Source organism: Trichechus manatus, unplaced genomic scaffold, assembly GCF_000243295.1.
Source record: "Trichechus manatus latirostris isolate Lorelei unplaced genomic scaffold, TriManLat1.0 scaffold00009, whole genome shotgun sequence".
NCBI classification, from domain to species: domain Eukaryota; kingdom Metazoa; phylum Chordata; class Mammalia; order Sirenia; family Trichechidae; genus Trichechus; species Trichechus manatus.
The window spans coordinates 15832070-15850534 of record NW_004443945.1 but is presented as its reverse complement, the minus strand read 5'-3'; positions in this window follow the sequence as shown (position 1 = coordinate 15850534).

Here is an 18465-nt window from a genome sequence, read left to right as displayed (position 1 = left end):
GGGAATGTAAAATGGTACAACCACTTTGGAAATCGATTTGGTGCTTCCTTAAAAAGCTAGAAATAGAAGTACCATACGATCCAGCTATCCTGCTCCTTGGAATATATCCTAGAGAAATAAGAGCCGTCACATGAATAGATATATGCACACCCATGTTCATTGAAGCACTGTTCACAATAGCAAAAATAAGTAAGAAAAAATATCTGCCATCAAAAATATTATAGAGCATAATCAGGAAGATATACTTTAAAAAATAATTTCAATATAATGTCATAAGTGATAGGAAAGATAATGAGTTTGATTTGAATAGCATCTGTGTCTGTAGAGTATCTAGTGAGTAGCTGGAAATGTGGGTCTGGAGTTGAGATGAAAAGAAGGGGATCTGGGAGTCGCTGACATATGGTTAGTAGTTAAACCAAAAAAACCCGTTGCTGTCGTCTATTCCAACTCATAGAGACCCTGGAGGACAGAGGAGAACTGCCCCCATAGGGTTTTTAAGGAGCAGCTGGTGGATATGAAGTGCCAACCTTTTGGTTAGCAGCCATATCACTTAACCACTGTGCCACCAGGGCTCCAGTTAGTAGTTAATGCCACGGAAATGCATGAAATCACTCTGAGAAATTATGTAGTGATAGAAGAGACAGAAGGTGGTCCAAAGATGGAAATGGAGAACACCAATACTAGCAGATAAAAAGAGGGAGAGCTGTGCTGGGGCTCCATTTTCATCTGCTGTTTTAAAATATACGTGAGCCAACAAAACAGGTTGGGGAGGCAGATGAAAAGAAAAGGGAGAATTAATGCTAATTGGTTCTTAGTAATGCCAGGTATTGTTCTAGTAGAGAGATGGAGAAAGAGTCAAGCAAAGTCAAAAGGATTTTTTTACATATATTACCTCATTTAATTTTTTCACCAGCCCTGCGAGACAGGTACTGTTATCCTGTTTAACAAATGAAGATATTGAGGCACAGAGATTAAATAGTTTCCCCAGTGTCACAGAGCAAGTGGTGGAGCTGGGAACCCAAGCCACATGTTTGACAAAAACCCGTCTTCCACTATATTATGTTATCTCCAAAGAAGGTAGGAAAGAAGCACCCTTGTATCCACACTCAATCCTTAGTCACGATGGCAGTCTAAAGCCTAGAGGATCAGTAGATACCAAAGCTTTTTCTAAGAGACTGACAAAGGTTACTGATGGAAGTCTTCTGAAATAGACCTCCCATGAGATACAGGCACTCATATACACTGGGGTGTTCAATCCAGACTCCCAACTCCACATTTGGTTTCTTCTAAATGACCATGTTGTCCCTAAGGTCATGTTTCTTCATGAAACCCAATAAGGGTGGGTTCTGCCTGGTGTGACCACTCGAGTCAATTGAGAGACATCAGGCCTTTGAGAAAGAGAAAGTACACTTCATTGCAAGCCAGTCAAGCAAGGAGCTCGGAGACTAAGTCTCAAATCAAGCTCCCAGAGGTCGCGGATTCTAGGGCAGTAATAGGGTTCGGGATAGGGAAGTTATGCATAATTCATGAAGCTTCTGAGAATAGGCTGGCAATTCCAGAACTAAGTAATATGTGTGGGTGTGATGGCTAAGGTTGTGTGGCAACTTGGCTGGGCAATGATTCTCAGTGGTCTGGCAGTTGTATGATGTTGTGATCACTTCAATGATGAAATTTGATATAACGTGATCACCTCCATGATGGGATCTGCTGTGAGCAGCTAATCAGTTGAAAGGGAGTTTCCTTGGGCATGTGGCCTGCATCAAATACAAGTGGCCGTTCTGAAAAGGCCTGTGGACTTTTGCTTGCGCTGGATCCTGCAGCTAGCTCCTGTTCATCTGACCTCCAGTTCTTGGGACTTGAGCTAGCAGCTTACCTGTGGTCTTGCCTGCCAATCTTCGGATTCATCAGCCTAAGACAGTAGGGGTGCAGTAGGGGCTGCAGTATGGCAGCTACGGGGTGTGTTTTTTGGGGGGGTATGCAGCATCAAGTTCACCTAAGGACAGCTTTGCAGCTTATTGCACATGTCCGAATGGAGGGGGCCAGTGAAGTGGCCTTGGGTAGAGGAGCAGTGAAGTGGCCTTGGGCTGCTACACAGGATGCCTTATCAGGAACTTACAGACCAGGGGTATGATGGAAGGAGGGGGAACAGTTCAACCCTGCCGGTTACACTTATTCAACGGAACTCCACCATCAGAATAATACAAGAAACCCACCACTAGGAGGATGGGATTATTTACAGAATGTAAAAAAATTAGGTATTTTTGTAGTCATGAACATAACATCCACCAGTCATAGAGAACACAATGTGGCTATAGAAGACTGCTTCTGAGAACCCAGGGAGAAGGTTTATAAAAAGAAACAGAAAAATATAATAAATTAAGGGTCTTTTTGGAGGTAGGAGGGACAATCTTGTTAACGCTCTATCCTGAAGATTTTTTTTCCTACCAAAGATGATCGAATCAGTGTTCTGAGAGTGTAGAACTAAAGAATAAAAGAGTTTTGTCATGTGTTTTGGCTTTATTTTAACCACTATACAAGGGGAGACAGACAATTTGTGTTTCACATAGCAGGAATTATAATGTGGCTTTTAGAACGTTATCACAGAGAATTTAACTTTTGGCAGTATTATGGACTGAATTGCGTCCCCCCAAAATATGTGTTGTAAATGTTAACCTCTATGTCTGTGGTTATAATCCCATTTGGGAATGGGTTGTCTTTGTTGTGTTAATGAGGCAGGTTAACATAGGGTATATATTGAGTCAATCACTTTTGAGATAATAACCAAAACCCAAACCAAACTCCCTGCCTTCCAGTCGATTCCGACTCATAGTGATCCTATAAGACAGAGTAGAACTGCCCCATAGGGTCTCCAAGGCTGTAAATCTTTATGAAAGCAGGCTGCCACATCTTTCTCCCTCGGAGCAGCTGGTGGGTTCAAACCACCGACATTTCTGGTTAGCAATTGAGTGCTTTAACCACTGCATCGCCAAGGCTCTTTTGAGATATAAAAGAGATTAAACAAGTAAGCAGAGCATAGATAGGGGAAGACAGATGCCAAGGCACATGGAGACCACCCAGGAGCAAGGACCTTTCTCCATAGCCAACAGAGAGAGAAAGCCTTCCCCTAGAGACGGCACCCTGAATTCGGACATCTAGCCTCCTAAACAGCGAGAAAATAAATTTGTTTGTTAAAGAAAAACTTGTGGTATTTCTGTTATAGCATCACTAGGTAACTAAGCAGGCAGGAACAGAATTTAATACTCTCAGGGTTTATTTTAAGTTCAGTTATGTCTGAACTGACTAACAACTATAATTTATGAACCATTATTATAATTCTATACCAGTCATGTTTTATGACTTCGTATAATTATCTAAAACCTACTTCATGGTCCTTGAGGGGCACAAAATCATGGCAAGTTTATGTATCACATGGGTAAAAATAAGCTCTTCTAATGAAATAGTTTGACTGCAAGAGGACCCTTACCATGTACTTTATATGGAGTGGCAAAGAAATTTACCACCTAGAATAATAAAATCAAGTTTATTTGAGACTTTGTCTCTATCTGATTAATTAATAAATATTTAGCTCTTGAAGGTCAAAAATACTCTGAATACTCTGGCTTCTTTTTAATCAGCAAATAAAAAAGAAACCAATTTACAATAGTGTTTAGAATAAATTGTTCCAGTATTTCCTTCAGAGTTTCCCTATTAAAACTGACTTCCTTCTTAAAAAAGACTCATATTTCCATTTCCTATTTTTATTTCTTGATCTATGTACAGGTTCCTCATGAGCATAATTAAGTGTTATGGAATTCCCATTCTTCACAATGTTATTCATAATTTGTTATGATCCACACAGTTGAATTCCTTTGCATAGTCAATAAAATACAGGTCAATATCTTTCTGGTATTCTCTGCTTTCAGCCAAGATCCATCTGACATCAGCAATGATATCCCTGGTTCCATGTCCTCTTGTGAATCCGGCCTGAATTTCTGGCAGTTCCCTGTCGATATACTGCTGCAGTCACTTTTGAATGATCTTCAGCAAAATTCTACTTGCGCGTGATATTAATGATATTGTTCGATAATTTCCACATTCTATTGGATCACCTTTCTTGGGAACAGGCATCAATGTGGATGTCTTCCAGTCTGTTGGCCAGGAAGCTGTCTTACAAATTTCTTGGCATAGATGAGTGAGCACTTTCAGCGCTGCATCCATTTGTTGAAACATCTCAATTGATATTCCATCAATTCCTGGAGCCTTGTTTTTCACCAATGCCTTCAGTGCAGCTTGGTCGTCTTCCTTTAGTACCATCGGTTCCTGGTCATATGCTACATCTTGCAACAGCTGAACGTCAATCAATTCTTTTTGGTATAATGACTCTGTGTATTCCCTCCATCTTCTTTTGATACTTCCTGCATCGTTTAATATTTTCCCCATAGAATCCTTCAGTATTGCAACTCGAGGCTTGAATTTTTTCTTCAGTTCTTTCAGCTTCAGAAATGCCGAGCGTGTTCTTCCCTTTTGGTTTTCTATCTCCAGCTCTTCGCACACTTCATTACAATACTTTACTTTGACTTCTCAAGCTGCCCTTTGAAATCTTCCATTCAGTTCTTTTACTTCATCATTTCTTCCTTTTGCTTTAACTACTCAACATTCAAGAGCAAATTTCAGAGTCTCTTCTGACATCCATTTTGGTCTTTTCTTTCTTTCCTGTCTTTTTAATGACCTCTTGCTTTCTTCATGTATGATGTCCTTGATGTCATTCCACAACTCCTCTGATCTTCAGTCATTAGTGTTCAATGCATCAAATCTATTCTTGAGATGGTCTCTAGATTCAGGTGGGATATACTCAAGGATGTACTTTGGCTCTCGTGGACTTGTTCTAATTTTCTTCAGTTTCAACTTGAATTTGCGTATGAGCAGTGGATGGTCTGTTCCTCAGTCGGCCCCTGGCCTTGTTCTGACTGAGATATTGAGCTTTTCCATCATCTCTTTCCACAGATATATTTGATTCCTGTGTATTCCACCTGGCAAGGTCCATGTGTATAGTCGCCGTTTATGTTGCTGAAAAAAGGTATTTGCAATGAAGAAGTCGTTGGTCTTGCAAAATTCTATCATACGATCTCCAGCATCATTTCCATCACCAAGGGCATATTTTCCAACTAGCAATCATTCTTTGTTTCCAACTTTTGCATTCCAATCACTAGTAATTATCAATGCATCCTGATTGCATGTTCGATCAATTTCAGACTGCAGAAGCTGGTAAAAATCTTTAACTTCTTTATCTTTGGCCTTAGTGGTTGGTGCATAAATTTGAATAATAGTCGTATTAACTGGTCTTCCTTGTAGGCGTATGGATATTGTCCTATCACTAACAGCGTTGTACTTCAGGATAGATCTTGAAATGTTCTTTTTGATGATGAATGCGACACCATTTCTCTTCAAGTTGTCATTCCCGGCATAGTAGACTATATGATTGGCCAACTGAAAATGGCAAATACCAGACCATTTCAGCTCACTAATGCCTAGGATATTGATGTTTATGCATCCCATTCCATTTTTGACAATTTCCAATTTTCCTGGATTCATAGTTCGTACATTCCATGTTCCAATTATTAATGGATGTTTGCAGCTGTTTCTTCTCATTTTGAGTCATGTCACATCAGCAAATGAAGGTCCCGACAGCTTGACTCCATCCATGTCATTAAGGTCGACTCTACTTTGAGGAGGCAGCCCTGCCCCAGTTATCTTTTGAGTGCCTTCCAACCTGGGGGGTTCATCTTCCAGCACCATATCAGACAGTGTTCTGCTGCTATTCATAAGGTTTTCACTGGCTAATTCTTTTCAGTCTTCCTAGTCTGTCTTAGTCTGGAAACTCAGCTGAAACCTGTCCACCATGGGTGACCCTGCTGGTATCTGAATACCAGTAGCATAGCTTCAAGCATCACAGCAACATACAAGCTCCCACAGTACGACAAACTGACAGAACAAGGGGATACTGTGTGGTTTAAAGTCAGGAAAGGTGTGCGTCAGGGTTGTATCCTTTCACCATACCTATTCAATCTCTATGCTGAGCAAATAATCCGAGAAGCTGGACTATATGAAGAAGAATATGGCAGCAGGATTGGTGGAAGATTCATTAACAACCTGCGTTATGCAGATGACACAACCTTGCTTGCTGAAAGTGAAGAGGACTTGAAACACTTACTGGCGAAGATCAAAGACCACAGACTTCAGCATGGATTACACCTCTACGTAAAGAAAACAAAAATCCTCACAACTGGACCAGTTTCTCCAATAAATGGAGAAAAGATTGAAGTTGTCAAGGATTTCATTTTACTTGGATCCACAATCAACACGCATGGAAGCAGCAGTCAAGAAATCAAAAGACCCATTGCACTGGGCAAATCTGCTGCAAAAGACCTCTTTAAAGTGTTGAAAAGCAAACACGTCACCTTGAAGATTAAGGTGCGCCTGACCCAAGTCATGGTATTTTCAATTGTATCATATGCATGTGAAAGCTGGACAATGAATAAGGAAGACCGAAGAAGAACCGATGCCCTTGAATTGTGGTGCTGGCAAAGAATATTGACTATAAGATGGACTATCAAAAGAAAGAAAAAAACCTATCTTGGAAGAAGTACAACCAGAATGCTTCTTAGAAGCAAGGATGGCAGACTATGTCTTACATACTTTGGACATGTAGTCAGGAGGGATCAGTCCCTGGAGAAGGACATCACGCTTGGTAAAGTACAGGGTCAGCGAAAAAGAGGAAGAGCCTCAATGAGATGGATTGACACAGTGGCTACAACAATGAGCTCAAGCATAACAACGATTGTGGGCATGGCACAGGACCGGGCAGTATTTCGTTCTGTTGTACATGGGGTTGCTATGAGTTGAAACTGACTCGACGGCACCTAGCAACAACAACATTTTTCTTTCTTAAGGAAGGGACTTGTATGACTCTGATTTTAGAGAAGAGAAACATACCAACTGATGGGAGAAGTCAATCAGAATAAACTGTAGGAATATAACCAGAAGGGTAGGAATAAGAATGCAGATTCCTGTTTGGTAGATCTCGTATGTCTTGAGATTCTGCATTTCTAACAAGCTCCCTGGTGATGCCTATAATGCTGGTCTGAAGACCACACTCGGAGTAGCAAGGGTATAGGCAATTCGAGGCCACTACTGCCTGAGGGGCTAGGCTGCAATGAGTTGGACAGTACAACCCACTGCAGTCAGGGAGGTGAGTGGGACCAAAGCGAGCTGGAAAACCAGACCAGACATTGACCTCATAATCATATGACCAAGGCAGGACTCTACTATAGTAGAGCATCCATGCGAGTGTGCCCCAAGCCACTGACCCCTTGATCATCAAGAATCTGGAGTCTTGAGCTGGTCACCTCCAGCCCCTGCAACCTCCACTGAAGCTCCAAATCTTGCCAGTTTGTCACTGTGGGTCACAAAGTATCAATTCTCAGTATGCCATGATGGTTAACAGATTAGGAAACACTGTTTTAGAGGTCTGGAGTATGAAGATTTGCTGTTTGTGAGCAGGTGCCTAAGAAAAAATCTTCAGAGGCCATACAGAGGGCAAAATGTGGAAGAAAATATGAGCAAAAGCAAGCCCTGCTTGGGAAATTCCAGAGGCCAAGAGAAGCCAAGACAGAATAGCTGGATAAGAATGCATTATAGCATGGTGGCAAACACTTGTGACGATACTGAGAATATTCAGGAGTCTGAGAGTTAAGAATCAATGTGAAACTCTAACAATGAACACAGGCCAGGACCAGAAGCACAGGATTTGGCAAAAAAAAAAAACAAAAAAAGGCTAGAAACAGATTTGAGATTAACCACTCATGGCTAGAAAGAGTTTGCCAAAATCCTGAGAAGGAATTAGAATTTAAGCAAGAACACACCTATAATGTGTGTATGTATATATAAAACCTACTGCCGTCGAGTCATTTCTGACTGACAGCAATCCCATAGGGTTTCCAAGGCTGTAAATCTCTATGGAAGCAGACTGCCACATCTTTCTCCTGTGGAGCCCCTGGTGATTTTGAACCACCAACCTTATGGTTAGCAGCCGAGCACGCATATAATGCATGCAAATGTTCTTATTGTAGCAGACTGTATGTATCCATCTATATAGTAATATTTTTGTTTTCAGTCAATTCTTTTTATTGTTTCCAAAGAGTAGAGCATTATAGAATCCCTTTAGATATTGTAAATCAGTCCTGGGTAGTTGTCATGGATTGAAATGTGTCCCCCAAAAAATGTGTGTATCAATTTGGCTGGGCCATGATTCCCAGCATTGTGTGGTTTTCCTCCATTTTGTGATTGTAATTTAATGTTAAAGAGGATCAGGGTGGGTCACATCCCTGATCCAATGTAAAGGTAGTTTCCCTAGGGTGTGGCCTGCACCACCTTTTATCTTACAAGAGATAAAAGGAAAGGGAAGCAAGCAGAGAATTGGGGACCTCATACCACCGAGAAAGCAGCGCCGGGAGCAGAGCACCTTCTTTGGACCCAAGGTTCCTGCGCTGAGATGCTCCCAGACCAAAGGAAGACTGATGCATCATACGGACCTTTCTCCAGAGCCAACAGAGAGAGCCTTCCCCTGGAGCTGATGCCCTGAATTTGGACTTGCAGCCTACTAGACTGTGAGAGAATAAATTTCTGTATGTTAAAAGCCATCCACTTGTGGTATCTGTTACAGCAGAACTAGATGACTAACACAGTAGTGAACCCTGTAGATCCAACCAAGCACCTGGTCTTAATCTTGGTGTCTTAGGTGAGGACTCCCCTTAATTAGGTTAGCCACATACCCACTACTTACAAGGTTTCTGATTGCAAAGGAACTATGGAGTTAAGTCCTTTCAGACCTTTCCCCAAAGTCCTGTACCAAACTAGATGTCCTTCCTATATCAATCTACTAGTTCCCACACTGAAGATGGCGAACTTGAGCCATGATCTATCTTTGTTATGTTAGTGTCGTAATTCCATTCTCTAGAGAACTTCATCTTTACTCTCCCAGCAACATCAACTGGACTCTTTCCAGAGGTTTAACTTTATTTTCCTTCCTCGCTCTCTCTGGAATCCTCCTTGATTGTTTATAACTCTACAATTTAAAGACATTCCAGTGTATGAATTAAACCTGTTTGCTCTTTTTTCCAGTGTAGAAAGTTGTTACCTGTAAGGTAAGCCCAGTCAGTCCAGCCCACTAAATATCTCAGAGTCTCTCCATTCTTCCTCCCTCATATGCTGCACAAGCACAAATTGAGTTGTAGTCAAAAGGCAACTTTATTTTTGTCTCCCACTAACTTTTTTGAATTAATTCAGTGAGCATAATTTTTCCTTGCCCCTGGATAAAAACTTGTTAGGTATCATGGCCTTTTCTGTTCTTTCTTGGGTTATAAACTTCGTAGAGTCCATAAATTGCAAACGCAGATCAACTGAGTAATCTGAATGTCCAGTCCAAGATATTACTCAAAACTTCAAAGTTGATTTAGCATTAAATACATTTGTCTTCTCCAGTTCAGACCTATTTTCTTACAGTGGCAAAAAAGCAACGTGGTTGGTTTTGGTTTTGTCTTAGGGTCATCGATTACAGTTGTGTAAGTTGGGCACTGAACAACTCCAGTAGAGGCAGATGGTGCCACCATTCGTATTCATAGATCTTTTCCTAATTTTTACAAAAATGCTGTTCGGTGCGGGCACTTTAGCTTCCTCTCTGCCTCTGCCCGTGCTCCAGGCTTCCTGGGTCAGGGCAGGGTTGAGGAAGTGTGGTAAGGCACAGGAAATAGCTTCTCCAAACTGGTACTTCCCTCAGCTACATTTGTACTCTCTGGACTGGCAGATGTTTAAAGCTGACTCTTTCTTTGGTGGGCTCTTCTGCAGATTTAGCAGGCACTCCAGCTGCAATCCCATGATGTGGGTGATGCTGGTTTTCCTTTGTGTAGCAACTCTTAGCCCCTTTCAGCTTCTACTTTTCTGGGGGTTCACTCTACACGTACTCTCCCTCTGGCTAAAGCCCTCTTGATTAGGACTCAGACTGGTCCAGGCCAGCTCCTCATCCCACCTGGCCCACATCTGCTCTGGGGATTCCTGCAAGTCCATCTCAGTAGCTGTGTTCAATTCTGCTGCCAAAGGACTAGAGCCTTCTCAGTTGTGAGTCAGGCTCCCATTTCCTGTGTTCCTCAACTGCAGGGCTCACATGTTAAACTCTCCAAGGGGCCCCATGTGTGTAGGTAAGTGCATGCACCTGTCCCTTCCCATGGAAGTAATGACTATACTTGAGACAGAGGTAGCCCTTCACCTCTCTCACCCTCAAGAGGGGATGAAGCTCACAATGGGACAGTATTTCTCTCCAAAGAAATCCATCCTACATCCTCTCCTCTTTCCTGACTCCTGTTCATATCCTTAATATGGCTAGTGGCCCAAGTATTACAGAAAGGGCCTGCAAAATTTCCTTTATAAATTCTGCATATTGGAGATGGGTCTCACACTCATTTTGGTATCTGATAGCCATTGTACTGGGGTCTTTTGATATTGAGGCCCTAACTACATCCATTTTAGAGTCTCTCCATTCTTCTTCTCCTGGTATTAACAGAGACTAACTTTCAGGGAAATCCCTAATCCTCCTTCTAGATTCAACAGGGAGAAACACAGCAGAGCTCACTAGCATAATAAACTCTCTGTCCAGATCCCTATGGACATGTTCGGCAGCCAAGCTGGCCTCTGCGTGGGGTTCTCTCAGACACCAGCCCCCTGATCGGCAGGCTGTTTTCTAGTTCATTAGGCCAGTCAGTGATAATATGATTCTTCTCATCAATTTAGACAGAAAGAATCAAGCTTTAAATACATCAAGTTGGAAAACATCCTGTGAGTGAGAGACACCCACTCAAAGCATTTAGCTATGAGATAGAACTCTTATATTTTAAAATATCTTTTTTTTTTTTTTTTAACATTTTGAAAAGCCCCTCTCAGGCTCTCTCTGGTAGCCACAAAACTATTTACAAAAGGTGTCTCTTTGGTAGTGCCCCAAAGATTGGCCCGCAAGTGGTTCCAAAGATGCCCTCTGTGATCAAAACTCCATTGTCAACCTTCCTGGGTAGAACTGAACTTGTAGAGAAGTACCAGCTGTTTTTAATTGCAAAGAGGACATATAGGAAGGAGGTAGATCTCTGTGGCTACTAGAGCCCTGGCTACATCATTGGACCATGGGCTGGAAAACTAAAGTCAAGGTCTTCCTGTTCCTGCCTCAAAGGACTTTCATAAGATCAGTGTCCCCAGCATATACTTAAGCACCTGGACATCCTAGTCAGGGCTGGGATGTGGAGTCTGGCTCTTTGAAGAACTTGTAGGCTGGGGATTCCTCTGAGTGTTTATTTATAAGAGTTGGTACCCAAGGAATCTTTGTGTGTAGGTATGTGCATGCACCTGTCCCTTTCCTTAACTATTTTTGAGTTTCTCTAAGAAAAAAGTGAGGCAGACACTGGAGGAACTGTTGTCATGAGGGAAAGTGTAAGACACCGGGCACACCAGTACTGTCTGGGACCCTGGCAATGAATGAGAGGAAAAGTTGGGAACAGGACTAGTCCCCACACCTTAGCTTTGAGTCTTAGACCAGGAGATGACACCCTTGATATAGGCACTAGTGTTTTCACAGAGTACCACCAGGAACTGGGCTACTCTGTGAACAGGGGACAGTAGCAGGGAGAGCAGAGACAGAGAGGCAATGACAGCAGACCTCTGCGGTGAATATGTCTCACAGACTGGTTCATGAGTCACAAGAGGCAACCTTTGCCACCTCTCAAAGTACCTGGGGGTAGAGAGGTTTCACAAGAAGGCTGGAGGTCCTACAGAAACAGGTGACAGGCAAGAATAGGAAATTTGGGAGACTGATTACAGGGGTACCTAGTTTATGCCTACAAACTAACTCAGTCTTGATTCCCGACACACAGCCAAGAAGAAGCAGAGGACAGTGGCTGAGGGTATTTTCAAAAACCAGTTGAACCTGGTTATAACATGACTCATATTACATGGATTAAGGCTTATTCTGGGGCAAATCTGGGGCCCTGGTGGGACAGTGGTTAAGAACTCGGCTGCTACTCCTCGGAAACCCTATGGGGCATTTCTACTCTGTCCTATAGGGTTGCTGTGAGTCGGAAAAGACTTAATGGCAATGGGTTTGATTTTTTGTTGTTGTTGTTGGGGCAAATCCTAAATGGAAACAAATCCACCACCTACTCAAACCTTAGGGTGCATAAGAATCACTTCCAAATTCTCTCTAAGCATGCAAATTCCAGGCCCACCCCTAGAAAGTCTGATTGAGCAAGTCTGGGACAGAGTCCAGGAAGGAATCTGCTAACAAGCACCCCTAAGTGCTTCTGAAGCTGGTGAACTAACACCTAAGCTTTGACAAACACAGCCCTACAGTAGTAAACCACTGGGCTTGCATATATAACAAAAAGTTGGAAACATTTTCACTCCCATGAAGAGATTGAGGCTGAAGATAAATCTGCACACTATAATGTCTGAAGGTCACTATCCCAGATCCTCTCCTCACATGTCTTGCCTCTGGTAGCAGGAATAGCCTTTGAGAGAGTCTTGCTGCTGTGTGTCTCAAAGGTGACAAAAGTTCCACCTGGCTGCCAGTTGAAGAGCTGGCCTTTTTAAACAGGCACTTCTCATCTGAGGCCATCTACAACTACAAAAACCAAAAACCAAACCCATTGCCGTCGAGTTGATTCTGACTCATAGCAACCCTACAAGGGTCCCCATATATTTTCATTTTGGTTGGAATGAGATCAGCAGTGAAAGGATCCTTGGACAAATGAATTAGGCAGATAATCTAGATGCCATCTGAGGACTGGATGAAGAAAATGTGTCAAGTTGCCTAATGAAAGGGAAGACACAAAGGAACCACTCCTACTGATGGGAACCTGCATGCAATTATTTCCACGAGCTTGCAAGAGAGAGAGCAAAATGTTCAAGAAGATGAGCTTTCAAGATTTCAGAGACCTGGAAGCAAAAGTTGGGGTGTTAGGGAGGTTACAGGTGGGAGGGGGCTACCTAGAAAACAGTATTACCAAATTGAGGGAGTTGGTGTCTGCCTCAGCCTGAGATAGAGTCAGGGTGCATGAAGGAAAGGGGAGAGGAAGGGGGCTAAGCAGTGAGCTGGGTGGAGTACAAGAGAGTACTAGATGGGCAGGTAGAGGTCAGGGCAACAGCCCAGAAGGCAGCTATTGCCAAGATGCCAAGCTAAGCCCGTCTGGGCATGCTATGTACATGCTATGTACATGGTTGTATTGCTGTTGACTTATTTCTTGCTGTTATTTAGCTAATACTCTAACTTCCTCAGACAGGAATAAATAATAGGGTTTCTGCCATCCCATAGTCCAATGGTTCTCAAGCATTAGTGTGCATCAGAATCACCTGGAGGGCTTGTTAAACCACAGACTGATGGGTCCTAGCCCAGTGTTTCTGACTCACTAGGTCTCGGGCAAATCATGGTGATTTGCATTTCTAACAAATTCTCTACTAACCTAAAGGTTGAGGGTTCAAACCCACTCAGTGGTACCACAGAAGAAAGGCCTGACAATCTGCTTCCATAAAGATTATAGCCAAGAAAACCCTATGGAGCAGTTCAACTCTGTAACACCTTGGGTCACCATGAGTCAGAATTGAGCCAGCAGCAAAAAGAAAATAAAAAAGTTCCTGGGTGATGCTGACTCTGCTGGTCTGGGACCGCACTTTAAGAACCACTGATACAGACAATGCTTCCTCAAATAGGTGACACAGGAGGAAGGGAGGAAGCTGAAGAAAGAATGAAGAGAAAGGGGCCCAGTAAGAAGCAATATGCAGATACGGCAGGTAACTCCCGGGCTACTGTGATTGCAGTGGTCATGGAAAAGGTAAAAAAAAAAAAAGATTTTTTAATTTTTTAACTTGTATCAGTTGATTGATGCAATAAATTTTACATGTAGTTTACTGCATTAATTTGAAAGGAAAGACGTCTGGAATAAAATAACACTCAAAGAGGTTATCAGATCTTTACATTTACTCTGAACAAGTTTTAAAATTCATACCCAAGAGGGTTTAAAGGATGGGGAGAGGAGAAAGGACACATATTGTAGGGATGCCTTATAATTGATTCATTTGACCTCATTTCGCCCATGCCCAGCCTGAGGCTGAAAGTTTTGAAAGTCAAGTCAGTAAGCAGGATTTAAAGACAAAACTGATTACCTAGTTTTTCTTCCTACTATACCTTGCAATGAGCTGTGGGACCTGGGTCAAGATTCTTGGCTTTTCTGGACCTTTGCCTCCTTCTCTGTAAAATGAACATGCAGGTGGCATTTGATTAGTAGGTGGCATCCTGAGAATAATGCAGCTCTAAAATGGACCTGGAATTCCTGAGCAGAGCAAATTGGTTAAGCACTCGGCTACTAACGAAAGAATGGTAGTTTGAGGTGCCTCAGAAGAAACACCTGGTAATCTACTTCTGGGAGATCACAGCCATTGAAAACTCTATGGGGCATAGTTCTACTCTGAAACACGTGGGGTCCACATGAGTCAGGATGAACTCCGCAGCAACTGGTTTTGTTTTGTTTTTTTTCAGGTGGGCTGGCCCTGACCAGAGTCCTGGTGGCACAGTGGTTAAGAGCTTGGCTGCTAACCAAAAATGTCGGCAGTTCGAATCCACCAGCCACTACTTGGAAACCTTATGGGGCAGTTCTACTCTATCCTATAGGGTTGCTATGAGTCGCAATTGACTTGACGGCAATGGGTTTGGTTTTGGTTTTTTGGCCCGACCACAGGTGAGTCAGCTATCACTTTAAACTGTTTAACAATTAAAGCCCACCATGACCAGCTCACCCACAAACTGGGGCTTGACCCCCCTCCCCTTTCTCCCAGCACTCTTCCTTTCTGCACCCAGCTCAGCTCCACATTCCTCTTATTTTTCTACAGTGAACTGCTCACCCTATACTGCAATTTCTTTAAACTCAGATCAGCGTGTATCCTTATTTTACTGATAAGAAAGCTGAGGTTCAGAGGGGATTAAGCCACTTGCCTATTGTCACATGGCTAATAAATTGTAGAGCAGAAATTTTCCTCCTGTTGGGCTCTAAAGTTTTTAATCTTTCCACTTGACTGCTCTCTGTGACTCCCAGCCTAGTACTTTTTTCAATGCATCTCAGACTGTGAACCCTGGTCTCTGCCAGCTGTACCCGTCGCTACCTCCATCTGAACTTCTGCAGCTCCTTTTAGTCCCTCCTCGGTTATCAAACCCTAAAGCAGGAGCGGGGCACTCCTTAGCCTGCCCCTTCCCACCCCAACCACTCACTGTGGGCACACAGTCCCACAGTCTCCCACTGGGCTGTTAGTGAAAGGTGTGGGCTACAGGATAGAATAAGCCCTGTAATTTATTCCTGTCACAGGAAACTTGAATATTAGCTAAATAACAACAGGAAAGCAGCCATTCAAGAGTAATACAATCAAGTGTTTCACTCAGTCCAAACATACCTGCAGAAGGGAAAACAATTTCAGCTGTCTTCAAATCTGAAGGAATCACTGAGTCCTTTGTATTCCAGGCACGATTACCTAATGTACCGTTTCCAGGACAAGAGTTCTGGTTTGAACATTAAGCATTCCTAACTTGGTCTCAGTTAAAAGGCAGTAGCACAGAGGCTCCACCCGCAGTGACCCCTCCCCAGGAAGGAAAGGCACTGGGATACAGTCCTGAAATGATAAGCAGGCAGGGCAGCCTAATGGTAGATCCCAGGAGTACCTCAGACACCTTCTTCTCTGACCTTTCCACTGTTGGAAAGTGAGGCCATGAGGAAGGCTGCTGGCTGATCAAAGCCATCTTGTCTCCTGTGCCAGAACATGGAAAAGTCAGGCTAAGGGAGGGCTGGGAGGGGAAAAAAATTTGTGAAGGATCCCAGAATTGCTGAGAAATGGATCCATGAGTATTATACTTTTCAGTGTTTATAAAGAATATAATCAGAGTGAGAGTTCTGAAACTGCCCTATGAAAGAGGGATGTGAAATGAGAGAAGAGGGATAATGTTCTCATTTTCTATTGTTTTAAAAAGGGGAGGTTGTTTTAATTAAGATGCATTTGTTATAAGTAATAGAAGCCACATATAAGAGTGGCTTAGGTAATCTTGGTACTTCTTGTCTCACCAAACAGAAAATGGGAGGCAGGAGGTTATAAGGCTGGTCCAGTGACATAACAATATCTTCAAAATTCAGACCTCTTTTGCTTTTTAATTCTTCCATCATTAGTATCTTGGCTTTTTTGTTCTTCCTCATGTTTGCTGCCTCACAGTTACAAGATGGCTACCACAGTTTCGTGGATCACATTCACACACACACAATGGTATTGAAGGCAGAGTGCAAGAGGACATGCCTGGCAGATTTTCTTTTCACAAGCTTCATCTTTAGCAGGAAGGAAAAATATTTCTCCAGAAGCCTCCAACAGGCTTCCCTTTGTGTTTCATAGCCAAAGTGGGTCACATGGCCACCTCTAGCTGTAAGGGAGTCTGGGGAAGCAAGTACTTGTTTTTCCCAACTTCTATCATTGAAAGTGGGCAAAAAACAAAAAGAAGGTTGGGAATGAGTTTTCAACAGACAGCTAAGAGTATCTGCCCTAGGGATAAATAGAAGTGTTTGGCCTCTAAGTGTGCAAGTGAAAGGAACAACCGTATGTCTCTCACTTTAAATCAAAAGCTAGAAATGATTCAACTTAGTGAGGAAAGCATGTTGAAAGCCGAGACAGGCTGAAAGCTAGGCGTCTTGCACCAAACAGTTAGCCAAGCTATGAATGCAAAGGAAAAGTTCTTGAAGGGAATTAAAAGTGGTATTCCAGTGAACATACAAATGATAAGAAAGTGAAATAGCCCTGTCATGGATTGAATTATGTCCCCCCAAAAATGTATCAATTTGGCTGGGCCATGATTCCCTGTATTGTGTGATTGTCCTCCATTTTGTGATTGTAATTTTGGCTAAAGAGGATTAGGGTGGGATTGTAACACCCTTACAGAGGTCACATCCCTGATCCAATGTAATGGGAGTTTCCCTGGACTGTGGCCTGCACCACCTTTTATCTTATAAGAGATAACAGGAAAAGGAAGCAAGCAAACAGCTGGGGACCTCAGACCACCAAGAAAGCAGTGCTGGGAGCAGAGCGCATCCTTTGGACCTGAGGATCCTGGGCTGAGATGCTCCCAGACCAAGGGAAGATGGATGCATCACAAGGACTTTCCTCCAGAGCTGACAGAGAGAGAAAGCCTTCCCCTGGGGCTGACACCCTGAATTTGTACTTGTAGCCTACTATACTGTGAGAGAATAAATTTCGCTTTGTTAAAGCCATCCACTTTTGGTATTTCTGTTAGAGCAGTACTAGATGACTAAGACAAGCCCACTGCTGGTATAGAGAAAGTTTTAGCAGTCTGAACAGAAGATCAAACCAGCCACAACATTCCTTTAAACCAAAGCCTAATCTAGAGTAAGGCTGTAATTCTCTTCAATTCTATGAAGGCTGAGGTAAGGAAGCTGCAGAAGAAAAGTTTGAAGCTAGCAGAGGTTGATTTATGACGTTGAAGGAAAGAAGTCATCTCCATGATATAAAAGTGCAAAGTGAAGCAGCAAGTGCTGATGTAGAAGCTGTAGCAAATTATCTAGAAGATCTAGTTAAGATAACTGATGAACGTGGCTACACTAAACAACAGATTTTCAATGTGGATGAAACAGCCTATCATATTGGAAGAAGACGCCATCTAGGACTTTCATAGCTGGAACGGAGAAGTCAATGCCTGGCTTTAAAGCTTCAAAGGACAGACTAACGCTCGTTAGGAGCTAATGCAGCCAGTGACTTTAAGTTGAAGCCAGTGCTCATTTACCATTCCAAAAACCCTAGGGCCCTTAAGGATTATGTTAAATCTACTCCACCTGTGCTCTATAAATGGACCAACAAAGCCTGGATGACAGCACACCTGTTTATAACATGGTTTACTGACTATTTTAAGCCTGCTGTTGAGACCCACTGCTTAGAAAAGGAAATTCCTTTCAAAATATTACTGCTCATTGACAATGCACCTGGTCATCTGATGGAGATGTACAAGGAGATTAATGCTGTTTTCATGCCTGCTAACATAACATCCATTCTGCAGCCCATGGGTCAAGGAGTACTTTCAAATTTCAAGCCTTATTATTTAAGAAATACGTTTCATAAGGCTATAGCTGCCATAGATAGTGATTCCTCTGATGGATCTGGGCAAAATAAATTGAAAACCTTCTGGAAAGGATTCACCATTCTAGATGCCATTATGAACATTCATGATTCATGGGAGGAGGTCACAGTATCAACATCAACAGGAGTTTGGAAGAAGTTGATTCCAACCCTCATGGATGAATTTGAGGGGTTCAAGACTTCAGTGGAGGAAGTAACTGCAGA